Consider the following 6,281-nt stretch of genomic DNA (forward strand, 5'->3'; position numbering starts at 1 on the left):
AATACACAAAGTATATTTGTGTAATTTAACATATTTCATTATTGCAGGTTTGCATTTCATAGTTTTCATTAATTTTGAGATGATCAAGTGAGATGAGTAAATGCTTGCTTACATTTAGTCTAGAACTACAATAACCATCATGTTCACACACAACATTTCACGCATGGGGACAGGAAAGCTGTCAGTCAATAAATGGGAAAATTAAGCAAAACTATTTGAAAAAGTAACTCAGATATTTTGTAGTAAGTGATTAAATTATTAATGATTGTAAAGTAATGCGTTACGTTTCTCGTTACTTGAAAAAGTAATCTGATTAGGTATAACTCGTGTTACTTTTAATGTGTTACCCCAACACTGCACACGACAACAAACCTTGTAGAAGCTCAAACGTGCTTGTGTGACGTGTGAGAAAGTATGTGCGTTGATCAATGTTTAAATAAATATTTGGATGAACTATCCCCATAAATCCTAAGAATCCTGAAAATAAGCAGTAGTAATCATTTCCAGACACCACTACTAAGACTGATATTATTTCTCAGATGTGTTGATTATTTTTCAACACACCATGTTTTGGCTTTGACCTTTTTGGACCTTTAGATACATTTAGTCACTAGATTATGATTATGAAATACTTTGCCTATTTTATGGATCACTTCCTTTATTTTCTTTTTTCTCTTTTTCCCTTCTTCTTTGCAGTGTTGAAAAGGGTATTTCCTCTGTTACAAGACATTGCAGAGCTTATATCGGTAAGTGTAACATGTGATGTTGTCTTTTGAGATGTTGTAATATTTGTGCCCATAAACGCTACAGAAGAAGCCAGAACGCGTTTCATAGCAGAGGTCCCGAAAGTGTGTTGTAAAGGAATGGGAAACATTGTTGTAAAAGGTTACACGCACGCACACACACACACACACACACACACACACACACACACACACACACACACACATGCAGACGTGGAGGGAGGGCTTGAGTTAATATTAAATAGTAGTAAATATTAATAATAGTAAATTTTAATGACCCCTTTAATATTTGTTTAATGTTTCTAATCTTCACTCATATTTCATACACAGAAATATGTCCAGGGATTGGTGCAAAACTGAATTAACAACATGCATATGGTAGTTTTTTCTGATCCCAAGCCCTCTGTGACGTTCCTTTAGATGCATTTGTCACATTATTAAAGCAGCTTAACTGTAATAACAAGGAAAATAACAATATTCAGCTCAGTTTAGTTCAATGTAGTGTCAAATCAGTTCAATAAGTCAGTGTTGCAAAGTTCACCAATTATGAAACAAAATTCAGTTTCAGCTGTAAAACAGCAGCATCTCTACACTAGAAAGTAGTATCAATATTCAGCTTAATTCGGTTCAATAACTGTCAATGTTGCAAAGTTCATCAGTGATGAAACGAACTCAATTCATCTATAAGTAGCTCTACAGAAGACAAGTGTCATTATTCTTTCTTTCTTTCTTACATTCATTCATTCTTTCTTTCTTTCACGTTAAAACACTTTATAGAACTTTTTTTTTGGCAGACACTTTTATCCAAAGCGACTTACAAACGAGGAATACAACAAGAAAAATGTGCATTAAGTACAAGTAATTTCTCATTTTCTTGGATGTGTTTATTGGAGTGAATCTCATCTGCTATACTGTATGTAAACAGGGAGTTATTGACTGTTATTCAGTCAAATGACCTCTATGAGACCTCTTACCTTTCAATGTCCTCGGCTATCCACGATTACGTCACAAAGAGCTCCACCAAATATAATTAAGTAATAAGCTAGGAGAGGCTGTGTTACATGGTGAATGTTGTCACTGTTCCAACTCAGCTGGCACTCTTTGAAATCTATCTTTATGTTATTTTTATTAAGCAAAATTCATTATGCTCCGCACTTTTTTATTCCCTGACAAATGTAAACTAAAGTGAGTAGTATGCGTCTGAGTGCTGTGTAGTAGTGTGTGTTCGTGTCACAGCTGTTACTAGTGTATTTTAGCATGGCTACGCTGCGTTTCGGGCCGTAAACAGTGAGACTCCCTGGATGGATGGCCAGTCCATCACAGTGTTACTTTAATTATGTAGGCTACGAAGAGCAGAGCACTGCTGAAGACATTTGTATACAAATGCCATGCGAAATCTGGTTGCTTTTTGGCATGGTCTTCAAGTCTCCAGTGAGGAATTCCCCATTATTTGGCTGTTATAAAACAGATGATGCATGGATTGAGGAATCGGCTCTGCTGGAGTCTGTCTCAGTCATACACCTCCAGAGTTCTCACAAAGTGGATTTATACATTTTCAGACCAACACTCCAGATGTCCATGGGTGAAGAGGTAAAGAAGGGGTGATCTCAGAAGGACAGACTGAACCTCACAAGACCTCTGTATGACTCTCTTCATTGGGCTGAGCCTAAGCCCAGAACAAATTGAGACATATCCTCCTGAGTAATGTAAAAAAAAAAAAATTTTAATAAAAAAAGTGTCTGCCTTAAATTAAGTACAATCAACCTGACTGTATAAGCCATTTCAACTTAAATGATAGTAAACTGTCTAAAAAATTAGTTGAATCTTGAAACTTGCTTAACTTATTTTAAGTTAAAGTAATGTAAAAAAAGATGTTGTCATGAGTTGTAAGCACAAGTACGAATACCTGCAAAGCATTTCTGCCTGACGCACCTCAGCCGGTGCCGTTTGGGCTGTCAGAGCCGTCAGCCGGGAGCCACCCATCGTTGATGTTTCGCTCCTTTAATCCCGTAACATCTCCGGGTGGTGGAGCAACGGCAGGGACATCTCCCTTCCGCTCCCTGCAGCCAGCCCTAGGATCCTCCTTTTCCCCGCTTGTCCTTTCTCCAGAGCCAGACCCTGGCGCCTCTGACCCCGAGAGACTTCAGGAGCTGTTGAGTGGAGGTTCCAGTGAAGCCTCGACAGCCATCTTCCACTGGATAGGTGAAAGCACTCCACTCTGCCTCTGAGAGCAGCTGAAAGATCTGCATACTTCTCCTTGCTCTCAAACGCAGACTCCAGGCCATCTTCAGTCAGTTCAACCATAATGACTGTTCATAAGGAAGTTACGGCGATCTACTGTGAGAACTTCAGCTGGTGATCAAGATCATCTCTCATCTCTCAGTGGCCTTCGGGTGACAGCAGGGACCACTCCTTTGTAACTGCTGCTTAACTCCTCACCCCCTTGCCTCATGAACTGAATCAGCCTTTGCGATGTTGCTGCCTGGCCCTTCCAGTCTACGTGTTTCGATGACTTCAGCTAATTTTCGCAGGACCTGGTCATGACGCCAACCATAACGTCCTTGGGTTAGTGCCGGTTTGCAGCTGGACAGGGTGTGCTGTAAGCTGGGGTTCAGATGGCCGCAAAGCTGGCAGATCTCCTCTGAGCCGTACCAGAGATGCAGATTCTGGGCGCTTGGGAGGTTGTCATACGTGGCCCTGATTAGGAAGCTCAGCCTTTCTTGAGGCATTGAGGCAAACACTCGCCTTCTCTGCAAAACCTGCCAATCCGATATCAGAATATATAATATATACATAAATACAATGGGCCCTATCTTGCACCCAGCACAATTTACTTTGTACAGCGTACAATGTATCATTCCTATTTTGCGGCCGACGCACAGCGGACTTTTCCCTCCACAGACGCACGTCGGTAAATTAGGGAATGAACTTGCGCTCCCGGGGGCGGTTCAGCGAAAAGAGGAGGCATGTTCTGGCGCAAACGTTCCCTGGTGCTATTTAGCAGTTTCAGAAAACAATTCCGCCACTGACCAGGAAAAACCTAGTCTAAAGTCAGTGGCGCGTTATTCAGATGCTATTTTAAGGGCGCATGCTTGGCCATAATGTAGCGTGTGCACAACGCACATACACTTTGCTTCTCTCATCTACACACAGACACAGAAGCTGCCATTTTTGCAAACCATACATAATTACAAGGTAAATATTCCACATGAGGGAAATCATTGTAGTGTCCATGAAGATGTGAAAAAATAGGCATAAATCTAGCTTACACATTTACCCAAATTATTATACGCCTGTTTAACCGAAGCTAATTTGGGTGGGTTTCTCCATGGGTTTTTTACGGCCCTGACGAGAACGTCGGTCTCCTCGGCTGTGAACCTCTCCTGGTGTGCGCCTGGCAAATCTGCCGTTATAATAGCAATCCGTCATGGAACAAGCGCGCCTGCTCTTACAGGGAATGTGAGATGATGCTCTGATAGGTTTATTTCATGTTACGCCCAAACCACACCTATGAGTAATGAAGCTACTTCAGACCAACCCAGTTTAGATTTGCGCCGAGATCCGCCCACAAAGTTACTTGCGTTTCGCGTTTGATACTTGCGTTCCAGATCGTTAAAATAGGGCCCGAGATATATATATATATATATATATATATATATACACTCACCTAAAGGATTATTAGGAACACCTGTTCAATTTCTCATTAATGCAATTATCTAATCAACCAATCACATGGCAGTTGCTTCAATGCATTTAGGGGTGTGGTCCTGGTCAAGACAATCTCCTGAACTCCAAACTGAATGTCAGAATGGGAAAGAAAGGTGATTTAAGAAATTTTGAGCGTGGCATGGTTGTTGGTGCCAGACGGGCCGGTCTGAGTATTTCACAATCTGCTCAGTTACTGGGATTTTCACGCACAACCATTTCTAGGCTTTACAAAGAATGGTGTGAAAAGGGAAAAACATCCAGTATGCGGCAGTCCTGTGGGCGAAAATGCCTTGTTGATGCTAGAGGTCAGAGGAGAATGGGCCGACTGATTCAAGCTGATAGAAGAGCAACTTTGACTGAAATAACCACTCGTTACAACCGAGGTATGCAGCAAAGCATTTGTGAAGCCACAACACGCACAACCTTGAGGCGGATGGGCTACAACAGCAGAAGACCCCACCGGGTACCACTCATCTCCACTACAAATAAGAAAAAGAGGCTACAATTTGCACGAGCTCACCAAAATTGGACAGTTGAAGACTGGAAAAATGTTGCCTGATCTGATGAGTCTCGATTTCTGTTGAGACAGAATTTGGCGTAAACAGAATGAGAACATGGATCCATCATGCCTTGTTACCACTGTGCAGGCTGCTGGTGGTGGTGTAATGGTGTGGGGGATGTTTTCTTGGCACACTTTAGGCCCCTTAGTGCCAATTGGGCATTGTTTAAATGCCACGGCCTACCTGAGCATTGTTTCTGACCATGTCCGTCCCTTTATGACCACCATGTACCCATCCTCTGATGGCTACTTCCAGCAGGATAATGCACCATGTCACAAAGCTCGAATCATTTCAAATTGGTTTCTTGAACATGACAATGAGTTCACTGTACTAAAATGGCCCCCACAGTCACCAGATCTCAACCCAATAGAGCATCTTTGGGATGTGGTGGAACGGGAGCTTCGTGCCCTGGATGTGCATCCCACAAATCTCCATCAACTGCAAAATGCTATCCTATCAATATGGGCCAACATTTCTAAAGAATGCTTTCAGCACCTTGTTGAATTAATGCCACGTAGAATTAAGGCAGTTCTGAAGGCGAAAGGGGGTCAAACACAGTATTAGCATGGTGTTCCTAATAATCCTTTAGGTGAGTGTATATATATATATATATATATATATATATATATATATATATATATATATATATATATATATATATATACATATATATTACATGAATTGTTTGTGTTAAACAAACTTTGTGTCTGTATACTCCACAGTTTAAAAGTTTGGGGTCAGTAATAATTTTGCAATACTTTTATTTAGCAAAGATGCATTAAATTGACCAAAATTGACAGTATAGACATTTACAGTGTAACAAAAGACTTCTATTTAAAATCATTTTTATTCATTTAAGAATCCCCAAAAAGCTCAGTTTCCGCAAAAAATATGAAGTCCCTGTTTTGAACATTGATAATAATCAGAAATGTTTCTTCAGCAACAAATCAGCATATTATAATTATTTCTGAAGGATCATGTGAAGACTGGAGTAATGATGCTGAAAATTCAGCTTTGATCACAGGAATAAATGACATTTTAAAATATATTCAAGTAGAAAACAGCTATTTTAAATTGTAATAATATTTCACAATATTATTGTATCAAATAAATGCAGCTTTGGTGAGTAGAAGAGACATTTTCAAAAACATTAAAAGAAAATTAAGATTTGAATGGTAGTGAATCTAAATACATAAACAAATTAAATCTAAATTATGTCATCATGAAGCAGCATTCAGTATTCACTAGCAAAATTGAAAAATCCCCTTTT

The sequence above is a fragment of the Rutilus rutilus genome (genome assembly GCF_951802725.1).
Source record: "Rutilus rutilus genome assembly, chromosome: 5".
NCBI lineage: Eukaryota > Metazoa > Chordata > Actinopteri > Cypriniformes > Leuciscidae > Rutilus > Rutilus rutilus.